The sequence below is a fragment of the Medicago sativa genome, chromosome 8 (assembly GCF_051527215.1).
Source record: "Medicago sativa cultivar Bolivia chromosome 8, Bolivia_mono, whole genome shotgun sequence".
Lineage (NCBI taxonomy): Eukaryota > Viridiplantae > Streptophyta > Magnoliopsida > Fabales > Fabaceae > Medicago > Medicago sativa.
This window is the reverse complement of record NC_140756.1, coordinates 23,568,868-23,576,757: the sequence shown is the minus strand read 5'-3', so window position 1 is coordinate 23,576,757 and position 7,890 is coordinate 23,568,868. Positions and strand designations below refer to the sequence as shown.

The following is a 7,890-nucleotide window of genomic DNA, read 5'->3' as shown; positions in this document are numbered from 1 at the left end:
TAAAATAAACCATGGATGTCGTAGATATGCTTGTTAGATTTCCTAGGAACTATTAAATGCTTCGACTCGATAAGGCTAGGCCACTTTATGACCTTTTTAGTGAAAGAAAAAGGGTCAAAAACGAGTAAAATCCGTAAATTAACAAGGAAATTCACTTAACCCTCATTTTGTCCATTTTCGAATATGATAAAATCAACCTTGGAATTCGAATATATGCTTGTTAGATTTCATAGGAACTATTACATGCTTCGATTCGATAAGGCTAGGCCACTTTATGACCTTTTTAGTGAAAGAAAAAATGTCAAAAATGAGTAAAATCCGTATATTAACAAGGAAATTCAATTAACCCCCATTTTGGCCTTTTTAAAAAATTCTAAAATAAACCATGGATGTCGTAGATATGCTTGTTAGATTTCCTAAAATAAACCAATTAACCCCCATTTTGGCCTTTTTAAAAAATTCTAAAATAAACCATGGATGTCGTAGATATGCTTGATAGATTTCCTAGGAACTATTACATGCTTCGATTCGATAAGGCTAGGCCACTTTATGACCTTTTTAGTGAAAGAAAAAGGGTCAAAAACGAGTAAAATCCGTAAATTAACAAGGAAATTCACTTAACCCTCATTTTGTCCATTTTTGAAAATGATAAAATCAACCTTGGAATTCGAATATATGCTTGTTAGATTTCATAGGAACTATTACATGCTTCGATTCGATAAGGCTAGGCCACTTTATGACCTTTTTAGTGAAAGAAAAAGGGTCAAAAATGAGTAAAATCCGTATATTAACAAGGAAATTCACTTAACCCCCATTTTGGCCTTTTTAAAAAATTTTAAAATAAACCATGGATGTCGTAGATATGCTTGTTAGATTTCCTAGGAACTATTACATGCTTCGATTCGATAAGGCTAGGCCACTTTATGACCTTTTTAGTGAAAGAAAAAGGGTCAAAAACGAGTAAAATCCGTAAATTAACAAGGAAATTCACTTAACCCCCATTTTGGCCGTTTTTAAAAATTCTAAAATAAACCATGGATGTCGTAGATATGCTTGTTAGATTTCCTAGGAACTATTACATGCTTCGATTCGATAAGGCTATGCCACTTTATGACCTTTTTAGTGAAAGAAAAAGGTCAAAAACGAGTAAAATCCACTAGTGCAGAAATGACCAAATAATTATTAATATTAAACCTATTTTATTAAAAAAAGGTGTAAATATGAATGCAGTGGCACTTTTTTAAATAAATTGAAAAATTTAGTTTTAATGTGTAACCATTAACACCTAATTTTAGTAAAAAACGGGTGTCAAATTTGAAACTAAGAGGCGGTGGCAACCTTGTAAATATTGTTCAAGACCTGATTATAAGAAAAAAAGGTATGAAATAAAACGCGGTGGCAAAGTTGTAAATATCAAACCAAACCTAATATTTAGAAAAAGGTGTTATATTTTTAATTTTTATCCACCCAAAAATCTAATTTTTATTTATTAAAAAAAATGTATATTTATTCCTCAATCTCATCTCAAAGCCACACTCAAACCCTCGATGAAACCAATTCTTCTTCGTGATTCACGATGCCAAATCCTTGCACCTCAAAGCCACTTGCATAATCGATTTAATTTATCTCCCTCTCAAACCCTCGATTCATGTGTTTTTCACAGATTCACGCTCGATTCAATACGCTCGATTCAATGAAGAAGATGAAATCGACAACCGTGTTGAATTCAGGATTGTTTCTCTAACTCAGGTTCATCCTTTCTCTCTTTCTTTAGTAAGTCGGTTGAATAATATCACTTTCTAGTAATAACATGTTATTGGATTTGGGAATTCCGAGAACTATTGATGTGTTACAGGATTTCGTTTGGTTTGTGGGTAATAGCATTTTTTATTTTATTCTATTTCTTTGATTTGGCTTTTTTAGCTTTGCTTTTCAGATGATGATTATTTTAATTTCTTATAGTTTCTATTTTGCAGCATGAAATATGTATAAAAATTAAATTGGTACAAATATTAAATTGATACAAATATTATTTCTTATAGGGGGAAGGATTTGTACGGTTGAACTTGCCCAGTTTTCTAGTGGACTCAATCCTTGGGGAAAGCCAAATAGAAAAAAGTCAATCTATGTAATGTAAGTGTTGAATCTCATATCTGTGATAGTTTTCCGTGTATCATTTTCGACACATATTTGTCAAGAACATAAGCAGGTTTTCGTCTGGAATTTTGATAGAATACTAATAAAATTCTGGTTTTGCAGAGAGACCCGACTCTTCCATTTGTTGATGATGGGATATTTGAAGTAGTTGGTTTTAGAGATGCTTGGCATGGTCTTGTTTTGTTTGCACCAATTGGGCACGTGACTTGTTTAGCACAGGTAGGACATATAGTATTTATTTATTTATTTATTTGTTTAATCTTCTTTCCCTCCTTATCTATATTTATCCATATGAATATGAGGCACACCATGTACAATGTTAGATGTGGGATGGGTTAATTTGGAATTTTTGACTGTACAATCATACATGGATGATCAAAGCCTTTTTGCTAAAATTTAATTTTAACCATCAATTAATGTTGGATGGCCAGATCTTTGATAGTGGGAGGAGATGAATGATCTAAATTGAAACAAAACAATATAGTCATTTGACAATCTTAAATAGATGTGTGACTAAAAACTTTTAATCTCTATCATTCATGTATGTTTCTCCTATCATAGAAAATCTGTGGTTAAGATTTATTCTTCTTTGTACTATACTAGTATAGTTATATATTGACCATTGGGCATTGAATAGACAATGATAAAACAATAAAACCTTGTGACTTTTTCAATTGTCATTTGATGAAGAAAAAATCACAGTCTTGACCGTCCCGGTAGGGTAGGCGAAGCATATTTGAATTTTACTTTAGGTATTGTGCAATGTATAACCACTTAATTGACCAATTTTAAAAATCATACGTTGAATTAGTTTTTTTTTTCTTCCACTTCTTTTGACTTACATTTCAATAATACAATCATACAGGCCAACAAAATCCGGTTCGATTTTCACAAGGGTGCTGCTGACTGTACATTCACGAGAGTCGATGGTGAACCATGGAAACAACCCCTTCCGAGGGACGATGCCACAATTGTTGTTGAAATACCTCACCATGGTCAAGTGTGCATGCTTGCCACCCCATTATGTCGTTGAAAAAGTATGCACGACGACAATCCTTCTTCACCTTCTATTGATCATGAAGATGATAGTCGTGATGACTAATTAGGCGAAAGTAGCGAAGAACGTATCAAGTTTGGTGCAGCCGAGACATTCAAGTATACAGAGGGAGTTGATATGTCTCATTTGAGTTAGTATAGCTAGCTTTGCTTAATTTGTGGGAATCATAGGGAGTGAACTCGTTTTGTGCATATCAGTCGAACTTAATTCTAGTGGGTACAGGCCTTTTGGTGGGTTTGATTACCTTTTGGTGAGTGAATTTCTTCTACCGTGCTTACTGCTACTTATGTGAATTTATTGTAAAATAACAAGATAATTCAAGTGGATCTCAAATTCCCTCGTAACCCAATTGGTTCTTCTATTGTGAAAGACCTCATCATCCAAGTTTTGCATCTGTTATATGCAGTATGGATTTAAATTTATTTAGTATTAATTGATGCAAGAAACTAAATTGTGATTATGTGGTTGTATAAATATTTTCTCCGAGTTTGTACAATGTAGAAAAAGTTCAACCGTAAAGGGTATAACTAGCCACAATGCTCACACATTAATTAATGCATAATTGAAGTCACACATATTATTTAAGTTAAAGTCATTAAATTCGAATGTGCTCGTGTTATGAATACATAGGGAACATATATATATATATGTGAATTGTGTTTTTCTTGTTTAAATAGTTGAAAGAAGTAGTAGGCGTTGTGATTTCAAAGTGAGTATTATGAAGAGATGACACAAAGAAGCTCTTCAATGAAGTTCAACAGCCTAAAGGTATTGTGTGATGTTTACTTTTTATATATATTTATTATGTTTTTTTCATAAATCCTCCAATTTTTAATTTAAATTTATTATTCATTTCATCCATCATTGGTCATTATAATGAGACTTCACTGTATAATATGACAAGGAACGACAAGAAGAAGAAGAAAGGAACCTCGAGTAATGGGAAGAAGTCTTCATCAAAAACTGCAGAGGTAATCTAAATCCTAATTGCTTCTACTTTACTTCTTTTCTCACTATTCCCATCCAATATGCAACTTTAAAGGGTTATCGATGAAGAATTTGGTATTGGTTATATTGACTTGATGCCTGCATCATCTATGCCTAAATTTGCAACTTTTATAAAGTGGGACGGGTTTAAATTATAAAAGAAGTATCGTTCTATTGCATGAATGATATGAAAGTTTTGGATAGTCAGTGATGGTAAAATAATATTGTTTTATTTGAACTCGCAATTGTAAAAACATTGAGATACAAGCAAGAAGTGTTACTCTTATTTGTTATTTAATTATAGAAAAATTGCATTATGTGCAGGTAGCATGGAATGAGGAACAAGAGGATCATCTACTTCGAGGATTTTTGATTTTTTTTTGGTCATTTAAGATAAAATTTAATTTATGCTATTACGAAATTTGAGGTAGAGGAATTGTGCAGTGTGGATTTAGTGTCGCAGGTGTTGTTCCGCTATAGGCTGTAAGTTAAGGAGGATGTTATGGAGTCAATTTTGATTTATGTTTGTGATCCTATGGGTTGTATTTTATTGTAAAATTGTTATGAACAGATTGTACAATTAATTTGATGTTATAATGTTACTATTATTTTTTGGGCTATGAATATATTAATTTTTTTCAAACAAAAAATGTGCATTTATGGTAGTTGAAACTGCCATAATGTATTTTTTTTTAAAAAAAAAATCCACATTTGACACTAGTTTTTTGCTAAATAACAGGTCTTATATGTTTGTTTTCACACCCGTTTACGTGTAAAAGAGGTGTGATATATACACATATCACACCTGTTTTTTTCTAAAAAAGGGTAAGAAAGGTTCTTTTCATACCAGATAAAAAACAGGTGTCGTTTGTCAAACTTACAACACCCGCTGATATAACCCCGGTAAAAATCAGGTCTTAAATCTCTAAAAAACAGGTTTTAAATCCCTGATTTGCACTAGTGATCCATAAATTAACAAGGAAATTCACTTAACCCCCATTTTGGCCTTTTTAAAAAATTCAAAAATAAACCATGGATGTCGTAGATATGCTTGTTAGATTTCCTAGGAACTATTACATGCTTCGATTCGATAAGGCTGAGCCACATTATGACCTTTTTAGTGAAAGAAAAAGGGTCAAAAACGAGTAAAATCCGTAAATTAACAAGGAAATTCACTTAACCCTCATTTTGTCCATTTTCGAAAATGATAAAATCAACCTTGGAATTCGAATATATGCTTGTTAGATTTCATAGGAACTATTACATGCGTCGATTCGATAAGGCTAGGCCACATTATGACCTTTTTAGTGAAAGAAAAAAGATCAAAAATGAGTAAAATCCGTATATTAACAAGGAAATTCAATTAACCCCCATTTTGGCCTTTTTAAAAAATTCTAAAATAAAATGTCGTAGATATACTTGTTAGATTTCCTAGGAACTATTACATGTTTCGATTCGATAAGGCTAGGCCACTTTATCACCTTTTTAGTGAAAGAAAAAGGTCAAAAACAAGTAAAATCCATAAATTAACAAGGAAATTCACTTAACCCCCATTTTGGCCTTTTTAAAAAATTCTAAAATAAACCATGGATGTCGTAGATATGCTTGTTAGATTTCCTAGGAACTATTACATGCTTCGATTCGATAAGGCTAGGCCACTTTATGACCTTTTTAGTGAAAGAAAAAGGGTCAAAAACGAGTAAAATCCGTAAATTAACAAGGAAATTCACTTAACCCTCATTTTGTCCATTTTCGAAAATGATAAAATCAACCTTGGAATTCGAATATATGCTTGTTAGATTTCATAGGAACTATTACATGCTTCGATTCGATAAGGCTAGGCCACTTTATGACCTTTTTAGTGAAAGAAAAAAGGTCAAAAATGAGTAAAATCCGTATATTAACAAGGAAATTCAATTAACCCCCATTTTGGCCTTTTTAAAAAATTCTAAAATAAACCATGGATGTCGTAGATATGCTTGTTAGATTTCCTAGGAACTATTACATGCTTCGATTCGATAAGGCTAGGCCACTTTATGACCTTTTTAGTGAAAGAAAAAGGTCAAAAACGAGTAAAATCCATAAATTAACAAGGAAATTCACTTAACCCCCATTTTGGCCTTTTTAAAAAAAATTTAAAATAAACCATGGATGTCGTAGATATGCTTGTTAGATTTCCTAGGAACTATTACATGCTTCGATTCGATAAGGCTAGGCCACTTTATGACCTTTTTAGTGAAAGAAAAAGGGTCAAAAACGAGTAAAATCCGTAAATTAACAAGGAAATTCACTTAACCCCCATTTTGGCTGTTTTTAAAAATTCTAAAATAAACCATGGATGTCGTAGATATGCTTGTTAGATTTCCTAGGAACTATTAAATGCTTCGACTCGATAAGGCTAGGCCACTTTATGACCTTTTTAGTGAAAGAAAAAGGGTCAAAAACGAGTAAAATCCGTAAATTAACAAGGAAATTCACTTAACCCTCATTTTGTCCATTTTTGAAAATGATAAAATCAACCTTGGAATTCGAATATATGCTTGTTAGATTTCATAGGAACTATTACATGCTTCGATTCGATAAGGCTAGGCCACTTTAGGACCTTTTTAGTGAAATAAAAAGGTCAAAAACGAGTAAAATCCATAAATTAACAAGGAAATTCACTTAACCCCCATTTTGGCCTTTTTAAAAAATTCTGAAATAAACCATGGATGTCGTAGATATGCTTGTTAGATTTCCTAGGAACTATTACATGCTTCGATTCGATAAGGCTAGGCCACTTTATGACCTTTTTAGTGAAAGAAAAAATGTCAAAAATGAGTAAAATCCGTATATTAACAAGGAAATTCAATTAACCCCCATTTTGGCCTTTTTAAAAAATTCTAAAATAAACCATGGATGTCGTAGATATGCTTGTTAGATTTCCTAAAATAAACCAATTAACCCCCATTTTGGCCTTTTTAAAAAATTCTAAAATAAACCATGGATGTCGTAGATATGCTTGTTAGGTTTCCTAGGAACTATTACATGCTTCGATTCGATAAGGCTAGGCCACTTTATGACCTTTTTAGTGAAAGAAAAAGGTCAAAAACGAGTAAAATCCATAAATTAACAAGGAAATTCACTTAACCCCCATTTTGGCCTTTTTAAAAAAAAATTAAAATAAACCATGGATGTCGTAGATATGCTTGTTAGATTTCCTAGGAACTATTAAATGCTTCGACTCGATAAGGCTAGGCCACTTTATGACCTTTTTAGTGAAAGAAAAAGGGTCAAAAACGAGTAAAATCCGTAAATTAACAAGGAAATTCACTTAACCCTCATTTTGTCCATTTTTGAAAATGATAAAATCAACCTTGGAATTCGAATATATGCTTGTTAGATTTCATAGGAACTATTACATGCTTCGATTCGATAAGGCTAGGCCACTTTATGACCTTTTTAGTGAAATAAAAAGGTCAAAAACGAGTAAAATCCATAAATTAACAAGGAAATTCACTTAACCCCCATTTTGGCCTTTTTAAAAAATTCTGAAATAAACCATGGATGTCGTAGATATGCTTGTTAGATTTCCTAGGAACTATTACATGCTTCGATTCGATAAGGCTAGGCCACTTTATGACCTTTTTAGTGAAAGAAAAAATGTCAAAAATGAGTAAAATCCGTATATTAACAAGGAAATTCAATTA

At 32.1% G+C, this 7,890-nt stretch overlaps 1 long non-coding RNA gene across 1 annotated transcript; it reads left to right on the top strand.

The window, feature by feature from the left end:
- The first annotated feature begins 1,535 nt into the window (after positions 1 to 1,535).
- Positions 1,536 to 4,825, top strand: LOC146897847 (uncharacterized). Its single transcript, XR_015022547.1, has 7 exons — positions 1,536 to 1,749; positions 2,043 to 2,133; positions 2,260 to 2,376; positions 3,023 to 3,464; positions 3,892 to 3,982; positions 4,119 to 4,185; positions 4,526 to 4,825. It is a non-coding gene; the product is annotated as an uncharacterized LOC146897847 (long non-coding RNA).
- The last annotated feature ends 3,065 nt before the right edge of the window (positions 4,826 to 7,890 follow it).